Here is a 13514-nt window from a genome sequence, read left to right as displayed (position 1 = left end):
TTTGCTAACACACAATCGCTCGCCGCTGTGGCTTAGTAGCTGTGGCGTTTAACTGCTCAGCCCTAACTCGAGGGGTGTTTCGATGTAGTCAATGGAATAGCGCAGGATGCCTTCACTGTGCTGAATTTTAGTGTGGTGACATTTTGCGCGAGAGGAGCAAACATTGTTTAATAGTCAAAGTCTTCTGGATGGGCCCCTTAGTCGAGGAACCCTCTGGCTGCTCCCTCCAGCATGGCGCGCTCGATCAGTCGTAGCTGGCCGTCGGGCTGTGTGGCTGGAAGAGTGGCCTCCAAGGAGGAGGGGGAGGCAGTGTTGATGGTAGGAGCACGGAGAGATTCCCGAAGGTAATGGTAGAGAGAGTGGGGTGGCGTTGCAAGTGACGCGGTGGGGCGGAAAGAGGGTGGGGCGAAAGATATGGCCGAAGTGAGGGGACGGTAAGGAGGGTGTCAGGATTTGTCGCCAGTACGTGTTTTGGGTGTGATTGAGGGTATTATATGGTTTCGGGAATATGGCGTGGGAACGGCGGGGGGGGGGGGGGGGGGGGAGCATCCACCGGGGTCCGGAAGCTCAGTTCTCGGGCAAACGCATTAGTGCCCTCATTTCCAGGGATGCCCTCGTGCACAGGTTCCCATGTGATGGTGATGGATTGAGGAAGCTAGGGTTTGGTTTGGTTTGGTTTGGGTTATGGGGTTTAAAGTCCCAAAGCGACTAAGGCTATAAGAGACGCCGTAGTGGAGGGCTCCGGAAATTTCGACCACCTGGGGTTCTTTAGCGTGCACTGACATCGCACAGTACACGGGCCTCTAGAATTTCTCCTCCAAAGAAATTCGGAAGGTAGGGTAGTGCAGTAGTAATCGAGCAGAGTGTGGGAGGGACCCTTGGAGGAAATGTCGGTATGCTGTTTGAGAGTCTGCATATATATGGTATGCTGAGTGTAATCAACAGATGTGTGCGATGGCGAATGCGATGGCTAGACATGCGTCCTCGGCAAGGCCTGATGCTGAGCAGTATAGTGCAGCACTAAGGCACCTCTGAAGACCAAACGGTACTGAAAAGTGGACGAGGTTTTTCCCCACCATGCTATATGAATGTTCCACTATACAGCTGCAAAGAGTAGCATGTGCACTGAAGGTGACTGACGTAGGATGTATTTTGTATGTCCCGACCGCTTCGCATTGACCATTTAGTCACACCGGGCTGCCGTTGCTCGCTTTCACAGATGATTCTTATTCGCGCTTAATATGTGGCACTTTGAAGTTTATTCTGTCAAATACTACATTCATTTTTAGAACTTTTTGTGTGCTGCAAGTCACGGTAAATGGAACATAATTTTTAATATGATAACAAAATCAGCTAAAGTTCACAAGCGATTAATGAGATTGATGCGTTGGGAACGCGTTAGCGTGTGGGCTCAGATTTCGTGGTCGCTCAGTGTTGCCGGACTGACTCTATTCATGCAAATGGAATTTAAGTTATTTCTTGTCCTATACTGCAATGGTTCAAATCTCCCGCCGTCCCGTGTGACTCGCTCCACGCTCGTCAGACGGCGCTGGCGTGTGACTTTATCTTAACTTTATCCATGGAGGAAAAAAAAAACACGACGTCACGCGCTGAGCCTCTGCAAGCCATCCTCCTCTGACGCCGCGGACGAGGGCCCTTTTGCGCACTGACTCTTGGGAAATAGGCCCTCCAAAGTTACCAGACTGCCAACCAGCGGTGCTTTTTAGTGAACGTCCGTGCTCCGATGTAGCGCAAAGCGCAGCGCCTGTGTTGCAGCTTTGGCGGAATGCGTACCGAGCTCGAGGTTGTCTGAAGGCTCCGCGTCTCAACACTTCTGTTGATTACACTCGGGAGTTTTTGGATGCACTTTAGAAAACTGCAGGTAAACTTTTCATCAAAGGGTTCGTGGTGGGCACTGCGCATTTGAACTAACGTCGCTGTACGCTATACGTTTACGGTACTCCAGTATCGACGTGAAGAGGCGTTTTCATGGTCTTGCTAGAAGTCCAAATTGCTCATGCCCGCTTTGAATGTAGCAAGAATTCAGAATTTTTCCCAGCGGCGTGCGGCTGGGAAAATCTCGTCACTGTTCAAGTGTGGTTCATAAAGAGAATGGAAAGGAATTCCTTTCGTCGTTATACACACATACGGAGCGTTTATTTCAGTGCATGCTATAAGCGGAGAACTCGAGAATAGGCGAACAGCCTCTAAAAAAGGGCGCAGTGGCTTCCAGAGCGCTCACGGCGGACGTGTTTAACGAGCGCACCGGCGCGCTGTACAAGATTCTATTTCTCGGGCAGGCGGACTTTGGCCCGCCCATTCCCGCCGTTCTCCGCTGTTCACAAGGCACAAGTCGCGCCGAATACGCTCGCGCACATACGCGGTTCCGACGTGAAATGCAGCAACAGGGAATTTCTCTCTCTCGCCGTCGAGAGAGTGCCGGCGGCTTTACGTCTGCCCCTGCGCGGGGTCTCCCGGCCCTTGGCGTTAGCTTGTTTGTCGGGTTCGGAGCCGACGCTCGGAGTTTACGCGTGGGTGGTGGTGGTGGTGAAAACACTTATTCAGAAGGGACAGGAGGTGTTTGGATCAGCCCGTAAGGGACCGATCCTTACGAACACCAGGTGGAGATCCCTAGTTTGGGACCCCAGTGGCGGTAGCCGCCGCCCGGGCGCGCCCGACTAAGGCTGGTTGGGCCTGTTGGTCGTGGCAGCCGAGCAGGGTCGCCTCCCAGTACTTCCGGGTTGGGTTGGGGATGGGGGGAATGGCCGGGTTGGAGGGGCAGGCCCACACCATGTGATAGGTGTCCGCAGACACCGCACTACAGTGCGGGCAGTTGCCGCTAAAGGAGGGGTCGAAATGTTTTAGGGCTGCCGGGCACAACAATGTATTGGTGAAGAGGCGGAGAAGGAGCCGCTCATCCGCCTTCTTGAGGCCTTTACATGGGCTAGGGTAAAGGCGATGGCTATCTTGATAGTAGGTTGTGATATCTTTGAACGTATAGACCAGATTAAAATCGGGTTCCTGATCAGGTGGGGAGGAGAAAACAGCCCGGTGAGAGAGCACGCGGGCGGCTGCGTCTGCTGCCTCGTTTCCTGCCAACCCCTGATGAGCAGGGGCCCATATAAGGTAACGTTGTGCGGGGTCCGTATCCCGTATGCAATTTTGGTATATTCGATAGGCTAGGAAGGGAGTGCAGCCTTGTTCGACGTTCCGACAGGCCCCTCGCGAGTCGGTGATGATGTATTTTGAATTGGAATGTGAGGCCGCGAGAGCAATCGCGACCTCTTCTGCTTGTGTTGCACTGCGGGCTCTGAAGGTGAGGCCGTTAACTGTGTTGCTGTTGTGAACTACCGCGGCCGTGTACCATCCCCCGCGGTGAGGGCCGGAGGCGTCCACGTAGTACACACCTGTTTTGTTGCCATAATGCCGGGTTAGCGCTTCCGCTCGTGCCAGGCGCCGACCATTATGGTCTTCGTGTGACATGTTGGATGGAAGAGGCCGCACGTGGAGGGCACGTCTCCACAGTTCTGGGATGTGAAACCTGTCTTCCATTGGAGGGGTGTGTTGGATATGGAGTCGAGCAAGAAGGCGGCGACCCGACTCCGCTAGCGACAAGCGCGTGTTACGCGGTGCTGTGGGCTCACGCCGTTTCTCGAGAACTGGCTGCCCTTGTCGGAAGACGACGGCAGATACCGTCCTACAGAATAATTTAGCTTTCGTTACTGCGAACTGAGAGGCGCTGCCATTAGTGACAGTAGCAAGAGTTTTCTGTTTGTGATTGTGATGAGACCCCAGGACGGCGTTCTTCCGTACGGATCCTGCATCCCGGCACGCAGCATTTCATTGCGCAGCTCAGACGGCCCAGCCGCACTTCGCGAAACATACGGGCGCCCTGAGGCATTGGCCTCTCGGCAAAATCTCCAGGCCCATGGCCTGTGTGCGCTTCTCAAATTTCGAGCGCAGCTGTGTTGGTCGTCTGGCAACACAGCGAGAGAGCGAAACCGAAATTCGGCTAAGAGCTACCGCTGCCTTGTCACGTGAGGGCCTATTTCCCATGACGCTTGCCATTGCAGTTTTTATGACTAGGCTTCAAGATTCTGACGTCATGCTCCCCCCTAGTCTTTTTTTCCTCCACGTTTTATCCGGCTTGATCGATGCCTGTGAGATGGCACTTTCTTGCCCCTTAGTGTTTAGGTCCAAGTGCCCGCGTGCTGTTCAGTTTGGAAGTAGATGACTGTTGATGAGTACGACGACTGCCGAAGCGCAGCGCGAGAAGCGGAAATGAAAGTCGAAGACAACGATACCGGAAGCAGCGCGATAGGCTGGTAGCATAACAGACGGGGCGGAAGGCTGCTCCATTGGCCGAGTGGTCTAAAGCAGTGGCTAACAAAATTGATTTGTTCGGCCCTTACGGGCTTGAATTCCAGTGCAGGACATAAGGGCGGTCTCTTTTTTTTTCTGTGTCCTCGGAGGCTGGTCACCGACAGAAGGCCGCCGCTGGTATTTCGTTCACATCGCTGTTCAAATGCTAACGCAATAAGAGAACCGCCGATTTTTTTGTTTTTCTCGGCTGTGAAAATGTTAAGCTTTGTGCAAAACGAGCATGAAAAATAGAATGAAGAGCTCGTACCTCGCATCAAGGGTCGTCACTGTCTCGGAGTGTGGCGCCTCGGTCTCGGAGGGCTTGGTGGTAGGGCGCTTGGAGATCGTTGCCTCTGTAACGGGGTTGCCGCTGGACTCCGTCTCCGGGGGTTTGGTGGTCGGGAGCTCGGAGGTCGTTGTCTCCGGAACGGGGGTGTCACTGAACGTCGTCTCCGGGGCCTCGGTGGTCGGGAGTTCAGTGGTCGTTGTAGATGCCGACACACAGACGCCGGCCTTAACGCGTGTGCCAGGCATGTCGCACTGACACTTGCCTCCCACGCAATTTCCCTCACCCTTGCAGTCAGAGGAGTCGCTGCACTGTGCTCCAACGTGGCCGGCTGGTGGTTGCGGTCTCTTACTCGTCTTATCTAAATTTGAAGCGGAAGGCGAATAGAGAGCTGTAAGTTTGACGCGGGAAATTTCATGACTTATCAAATTGTACTAAACTCGACCAGTAAGTTGAAAGCCTGGCAAAAGACAAGAAGACTGAATTGAGAGAGCGCTACTTGTATCTCTGAATTTATTGGAAGCCTTTTTGGATGAACAAAAGCACCTTCGCAGTCACAGCTGTCATTAGCTCGAGCATAAGTCGCCAAAACAAAACAAAAAACAAAAAGCTTGAGTTTGCCTCTATACACCCGGCGATTTGTGTGTCAAGAGGCAACTTTAAAAAAATAAACAAGAGAATGCATGGCCACAATGAGCTATAATCATGTTCTGTGCATAGCTTTAGTAAAATAATTCAAAGTAGCATCGGTTTAAACACGGTTACATCCAAAGGTCGAGCGATAGCTGTGAAACTCTTCATTGCACAATATTACAGACGATGTTGTCACCGACTGCACGCACACAATCAACGTCAAAGGTCAAAGTTCGTGGTCAAAGCACAAGGGTCAAAGGTCAAAGGTAATGCCCCTATTGTGACTCATGGTGGCCATGGTATACCCCCCCCCCCCCCCCCCCCCCCCGCTGTTATGCATAGTTAGACATAAAATATAAAATGATTCTGTTGCTATGCTGGCTTCAAGGTCAGTAAGGTCAAGGATGGCACCGACTCGGAGATCAACTTTAGCATCTAGAAGCGCTATCGCTCTAAAATGGCGAGTTGGGATATCCTGCTTAAGGTTAAGGTATGAAGAGAACCATCGACGCATCACAGTGGTCGCCTGATGGTTTTAGCATCCGCCGTGTACGCGGGAGGTATGGGGTTCAAACCCCAACGCCAGCAACTATTTCCCAATGACCGTGTGCTAGCTTTAATAGCTCTGCGTTCGTGCTCGACTCCCATGGTCTGAAATGCTTGCGTGCATTGGTCGCTGATTCCACTTCATGCCTACCTTGAGCACGATAACAGTGATGGTCTCTGGCCAAGCAGCCCTTCAGCCAATGGAATCAAATCATGACCAACATCAAAATACCGAACGGTTCACCTAAGGTGTTCTGCAATTTTTAAAAACAGGCTTTTTCAGTCAAAACAGCGCTTTTTTCGGCATAGCGTTGCCAGCAGCGGTGTAACGCATAAGGAATACAGCTAAGATTGGCTAAGTAATAGGTTAGTTAACTAATAATAACAGTTAACGTTCTAACTCTTACTGTTCGTCCCCTTATTTATTGAGAGCGTGTAGCTCACTGTCAGTATTATGTATATCAGTTTTTGGGATTTTGAAAATGCAGTTTGGGTGGAGTCGTCCCCGTTGGTTTGCTTTCCCGCGATGTATCCTCTCTAGTTACCTTAAGTAACAAGGGAGGGCGCCGTCGTCACAGCGATCCGAGCGCCACGAATGGCGTGATGGCTGAGCTCGCGCTCGTGGGGCCGAGCGCTCGCTCTTTTGCTCGGGAACTCGACGCACGCAGACGTTCTGGCGCGGCACTCCGCTCTTCGCCAGCGGGACAAGCCTCGTGGGGTAGAACGTTATCACTAGAGACCGGATTTTAGGCAAATGCCTATTTTTTTCAACGCTTCGTAGGCGCACCATTTTTACATATGAGCACGAATTGGGTGTTGGCAATATGTTTAATACTCTTTTTATTGTGCCTATAAATGCCTATTTTGGGTGTCAGTGCCTATAAATGCCTATTTCCGACGTCGCTGCCTAAAAATGCCCTATTTTACAGAAAAGGGGCTTGAAATACGCTGTGGTTTTGCTTTCAGATTCTGTTTGCTTTCGAATACATTTCGGTTTTCAGTAGAACACACACGTGGCAACATTAGATGACCTCTTCAGTTGGCTGTGGTGAACACTGCACCTACGCCGGCTGCGTACACGATACCAACCACGTCAGCCGAAAATATCGAAGCAACCTTTTTCCTATTTTCTTCCATTTCATCGTGGCAGCTTGTTGATGACTTTGGCTGTTACAGCGGTAGTTGACCAGATGGCACCACATTTCGGAAAGTATATAGAGTAAGTTATAGGTTCGCCCAAATAATTCCAGTTGGTTCCAATTGCAACCAACTGTAGAATGTTCCATAAACCTGTTGAAAACAGTTTAACTGTTTGAAATTTCCACCTGGGTAACCTGCCTTACTTTCGTTCCTTGTGCCCCAGATCGTGCTTGTCTGCTACTGCTTCCATAGCTTTAACAGTGATTTCTAGATGGATGATGTTTATTTTACCATGGATCCTCGTGGATGTACGTAGGCCCACGCAGAACTATGATTCTTTTCGGCGTATTCCGCATCACTGTGTGTAACATTTTCTATCATCTCGTATTTATGGTTTCCAGACCCTTCTAATGGCAAGCACCATTTGATAGTCGCGTGGCTCCAGACACGTGAAGCCACAAACTATAAAACACTGTTTACACAAATGACAACATATTTATTAATGTTGAAGCATCGTGGATGCCTGCAATAAATAAGTTCAATTCCTGTGTGAGCGAAGGCTGAACTCATTTGTCAGATGCTTTGAATTCACAATGTTTCTATCAATTTCTAAATGCATGGCCTCCTGTTAAGGTGTTCATTGCTTCTACTTTTGTACACGACAAGCGAATTGTTTGTTTCGAGGTATACCAAAGTGTTTTAAAAGGGTTGGTAACCGTCCCTTTTGCTCTCCTGAAGCATGTGTATTGTACGAAAAGTTGCGCGACAGCCTAAAAAAAAAAAACGGCTTCTAATGTTCGCACCTTGTTTAAAGTCCCAAATCATTCCTGCTGTGTTTTTGTTTTATATTACGGCAGATATTGCGCTGAAGTTCGGAACTGTGTGCACTTTTGATGAAGTTTATAGCGCCTATTTTTCACCGTTAGGTGCCTAAAATGCAATTTTAGCCGCCTATTTATGGCGCCTAAAAGGTGCTTTTTAGCGCCTAAAAATCCGGCCTCTAGTTATCACGCATGTTGTCCCGTAAGGCCGTGGAGTATCTCCCCTGCACTAGCGTGGGCGAACATTCGCTAGTAAACTTGCTGGTGAGTCGGACGACCTCGATTTCTTAGCGTATTTTGTTGCTTGCTGGAGTTATCGTTGTAGCTATAAATGGCTGTTTGTGCCAGCCATAGTGTCATTCCTTTGTTACCGGGCAAGAGCAAGGCCCGCCTTGGTCGGCGTGCGCTCTGTAGCACGCGCGGTTATTGGGCGGGGTTTGGGTGGTTTTGAACTCTGTCAGCCGCGATTAAGCGGGGAGAACGTATTTACACTCCTATGGAAACCTAAAATTTACCTTCGGCACTGTGGATCAACACAGTGCAGACTATTTGAACGAGTTACGTGAATTGGGGCGGAGGGGGGGGGGGGGGGGGGGGGTTCCGTTGCCTGCAAGCTTCCAGAAAGCGCATGCATTTGGGCGCTATGTAGCCAAAATTAGTTAGACCACAGCACCGGGGGTAACTGCGCTTTCGAATTTCTATAAACTGATAGGAATATTACTTACGGTGTGTTACATGCGTATCTGTAAATAAGCAAATTAACGGTTATATTTAAAAGGTTAAATATTCAATATTAGTAAGCCTGCCTACTAATGAGCAGGACTTAGCTGTATTCTAATGCGCTACACTGCTGACAATGCTATGCCTAAAAAAAAACGCTTTTCTAATATAAATGCTATTTTAAAAAAGGTGAAACAACCTTTATGCTAAGAACACATCATTTAAGATATGCAAACACTTAAAGTGGGCTAAGAAGTGAGGTGGTTATTTGATATCTCATATGGCGCGGTAAAAGTTTGAAATTGTAAGAATTTGGCCACGCACTGCCATGTTTTGTTTGTTTTTTTGCTTTCCTGAAGATGAAAAAATTTGGAGTTAAACAAAATGCTGGCCATCGGGTATGCGGCTAGGCTTACCGGGTATGTGGGTCGGTATTGTCGCTGTTTTCTTTTCAGGCGTAGTACGACGAACACGACGTTGCTCGACTGCGATAGATATAAAAAACTAACTTAGGCTGCCATCGGTGGATCGTTTGAATGCGTCAGCATTTGTCAGTGGTGGTATGCAGTCGAGTCCACTTACGAGGACCCTGACGGTCACGCGGATTGTGTTCATTGTATCCGATGTTCGTTGTAAGTGGACTCTTAGTACAACAGCCAAAAGTATTAACTCTGACAAAATCGACGTTATTTTCTTTACCGCGTTATCCGCGTCTACTTGTTCAAAGCGGACACTACAGCGGCTGACTTCAGGCTCTCCAGGGCAAACATCTTCTCGCTAAGACCCTTGCTGCCAACATTAAACATTAGGGGCGGGATATAACTAATCGTGGTTCAATCATCCATGGCAGCTGGTGGCAGGTCGGCCACATTAATTAGATTGCTAGCGGTAATAGAGTGCTCGTACTCGGCGTTCAACGGCTTTGTCATAGCACGCGGTACTGCTATGTTGCGGTCCGCGGGAACGCAGTCATCCTAGAAACGTCTCGCGAGCTATGCAACAATGACGCGTTGCCACAAATCTACATGCATCTGACCACGTATGGTTTCTATAGCTTCTTCTGTCGTTATTAGGCCCATGTAGCGACAAAATTAGTGCAGCGCTCATGGCACAGAATGTATCGGCAACACTTTCCGCTATTAACGCTGCCAGCACAAAGTTTTAAAAGCGCGAAAGATGAAGCCGACGGGGCAGGCGACGCGTACCACGTGACCAGAATGGCAAGAAAGTCATCCAAACTTTTCAAATCCCGCTATTAGTTGATTTACGGTTATGCGAAGTAGTTACGCTTGCGACCACTGTTCTCCACTAGGGGAGCTGGATGCCGCATCGGGCGCCCGAAAGTGAAGCCACCGGAAGTAAGCGGCCTTGTCCCGGAAGTCAGCCTTTGGCAGTGCATGAAATCGGACCTCAGCACGGTTTTTCAGTTCCACTTTTGTTTTCCTGCTTAACATTTCTTCTTTTCGTCGTTCTCGTCTTTTTACATGACGATGCCTACCTGTTGCACCGTCAACTGAGCGAGGAGACCGGGGAAGTCTTCGGGAAAGACGTTTCAAAAATAAGGGTCCATTGCATCGCAATGGGACGACACTAGCAGACGACAGGACGTCGCTACACGCAGCAAGTATGGAGCCTCGTCTACTCGGCTCGGTGTCGTCTCGTTTGCCTAGCTTCGCCAACTCTGCTCTTTACTGTGATGCTTGTTCCTACGCTCAAGCCCAAATTATGCTATCAATGGGGGATAAATATAAGAAAGAATAGGATGAAACATTCACCAGGCAGCTTACTTTGCAGCGACCATTTTACCGAATTATGTTTAGACCGAGCCGGAGCGAGGGCTAGGCTACTATATTGTGAGGTGTCGACGGTGTTCGGTTGGTTCACATTAGCGCCTCCAAAAGGTATGGTACTGCTTTTTTGACGGAGCGTGTCATGTACTGTTTCGTATTGGAGCAAGCTAAGCCTGAATGGGCTTTAATTCGTGGTGCTTGGTGCAGTTGACTTCTAACAGCGCTTCTCACGCGCACTGCAGCATTCGTCCTTTTTGTCAGTCGTTCCTCTCGCGCTGTGCCTTTTCTTTGCTGCACGAAAGTTCGGTTTTATGATGACCTAGCCTCATAGTCATTCCACTACTTCTCCTTCACGCTCGGAAGACAAGAACCAGAAAAGAACATAGTGTTTAATGCACGTACTCCTTTGCCGCGGCAAGGTGAGACCTGAATGCCTGTTTTCTTCTGTTTCTCTGAAATTACAGGGTTCTGCACACAATGCTCACATTTCTCGCGTTCAGCTAGCTTGTTCCTTTCATATAACAGCAGACATTGTACGAGAACAGCGCAAAAAATTGAGAATGAAAGGGCGAAAGACGCGACTTTTTGCATTGAAATACACAGCGGACAACCGACTTCCGGGACAAGCCATCCGACTTCCGGTGGCTTCACTCGCGCTCGTCTCGGAAAGCGGGAATGCGGCATCCAGCCACCTAGTGGAGATCAGTGCTTGCGACAATGCCACTGTCTCGCGCCCGCCACGCTTCTTCTTCCACTTGAGATGTCTCGCCCAGCCGGTGAACGGGACGGCAATGCCTGGCCTCCCATCGGCGCGCGCTTTTTATTGCACATTTTGGGCCGACATGTTCTTTCCGGGCGGGTGTCGCGAGAGCTTCACCTTTGAACCTCTTCAACTTTTCCATCGTCAGTGCCAATTTACCCAGTGTACGCCGACGGCATATATGCTCCAGTGCCGCGTTTCAGCGGCAGTGTTGTCAAGCACTAGAGCAATGCATTGCTCCAGCGCCTTTATCGGTGACTACGTCACATAGCTAAAAGCGCGAATGTTAGTTCAATAGCAGTATTAGTTGATAAGAAGACGACGTACAATGCACAACGGGAGAGCGTGTCAGAATTTAACACGAAACGTGTTCTGCTGCGGTAATAGCCTAGTGCTATCGGGCAGTGGCCGGAGAAGATGATCTGTTCTCGCCTCCGTGGGTTCGAATACCAGTCGGGGAAATATTTGTTTTATTCTTTTATATATGATTTGCCCAAGGTCACCCTCAAGATCAAGAATCACACACACCTGTGATTCACATAAACGAAAATTGGGCTTTCGCCCTTTAAATTAGATCCGCTACGCTGCTGTTGGCCCGGAATCCTTGAGAGCATGCCCGGTGCCTTAAGAGACTCTAGGAAAGCAGGAAAATTTCAAGACAACACCGAAAACGTAAGTTACAAGAAATGTGTCGAAAAGATCGGTGATGGCCGGCACGTCTCTTTCTTAGTTTGGTCTTTTCTAGCTTATAATGCTTCGTTTTTGGTGCAAGGGATCTTTTTTTTTCTTATAACGCGGCAATACATCAATACAAGCTCACTTAAATTTGACATCAGTGTTCTTTTCGGCTAACGCCAATAAGAATATGCAAAGCGAATGTTGGACTTCTACAGCACTTTCCATCAATTCAAGGCCAAGAGGTGCGTGAAACTAAGCTTTATGATCCAACACTGAAGCTATTCTTCTGGTACTTGAAGGCTTAAATGAATACATGATAAAGCATTGGTGGGATAAAAATTAGAGCAGTAGTACAGCTGCTCATCAACTTGTTTTCTAGCTCGAGAGGGTGAATGTAAGGCGCATGAACAGTCGAAGAATTTGGTCTATGCACAAAATGTAAACCGATCGGGAGCACATTCGACATCTTTAGCTGACTACGGAACATGTGATATACGGCTCTTGTAGGAGCTCATATACATAGTTTTCACCGGCGTCATAGCGGCCGCCATCTCTGGGTCCCGAAACTGTGAATAAATTTTCAGTATTACGAAATACAACAACATTTCCTTTTTCGGATTGCATGAACGGTGGCCGGGCTTGCAACCTATTTTTCGATGCCCCATATACTTACACGGCTGCGGGGTTGCTTGCCCACCTGAAAGAAAGGTCGAGAGAAATCACTCGGTAAGTCAGCGAGGTTTAGCGGAGAAAAAGCAAGGTCTCTAGCGGAATTTAATGGTTGCCAGACCGAAACTTGCTGGCTGTGCGTTTCTCAGTTAGTGCCTTCCTTTCGTTTGAGAGATAGCCATTGTGAACCGTGCTTAGTGACCTCGTACTTCAAGCATCCACACTGTTCCTTTAAAACGGCGTGGACGGCACTATAGCCCCACCCTCCTCCAGACATCTAATGGGTCCAATGAGTGGGCGAATAGTCGTTTTTTCATCAATTTGTTGTAATCATAACAATGCTATTGAGTTACACGAGCTTCGTTCTTTCTTCCTTGTTTTGAAGAGCGCAAGAAAATCACCATTACACGTAGGTGAGCACATACTCTTACTTACGAGAGCTGAGAAAGATGTAGGGCACCAGGAATAGTACTACCAGCAGAACAAGGGTGCACATGAAGGCGGGTAACCATGGACCGTAGCTGTTAACAGAGAGATAAAAATGCATGTCTTGAGAATTAACAGCCGGACGGTGTGCTGCGCTGAAACAGCTGTCTTTTAGTTAACACCCTTCCACAGGGCAGAGGAGAGGAGGGGAAGAGAAGAGCGGTAGAAGAAGCGCTACGCGCTATGATTATGATGAAAGTTTCGAGTAGTCAGTCAGTACGCGGGAAGAAATCGGGATGTGTAAATTTTTTGCGCGCGAAATGGCACAGCTGATCTTTATTTGTTCGAGATTCACAGGGTTAATTGACACAAGATGGCGAAAAGCTCTTATGGTGAAAAAATTCTTTCGACGAGCATGCTACCAAAATGTAACGGGGGGGAAGTAACCTCCTAACCACCCAGGTAGAGGCCAAGCAAAGAAATGGCTCTGTAAATCTTTTTTTTTTTTCTGACGATTTGGCGAAAGTGCATATTTTTTTCACGTTTTACAGAATTGACACGAGATGGTAACAGGCTTCTGTGGTGGATAAAATGCTTACCGCGAGCTTGCCACCAATATGTAATTGGGTGGGAAAAACAGCTCCCGCCGCCCATGAAAAACAGCTCCCGCCGCTCAGTGAAAG

At 48.9% G+C, this 13514-nt stretch overlaps 1 pseudogene; it reads right to left on the bottom strand.

Moving 5' to 3' along the window:
• The window catches only part of LOC149335435 (uncharacterized), a 43963-nt pseudogene that overhangs the window by 26588 nt on the left and 3861 nt on the right, over positions 1 to 13514 (bottom strand).

Source organism: Amblyomma mixtum, chromosome 7 (genome assembly GCF_055824585.1).
Source record: "Amblyomma mixtum isolate Tamu chromosome 7, ASM5582458v1, whole genome shotgun sequence".
Taxonomy (NCBI): Eukaryota; Metazoa; Arthropoda; class Arachnida; order Ixodida; family Ixodidae; genus Amblyomma; species Amblyomma mixtum.
Note: the sequence above shows the minus strand (reverse complement) of the source record. Positions and strands in the feature narration are given on the sequence as shown.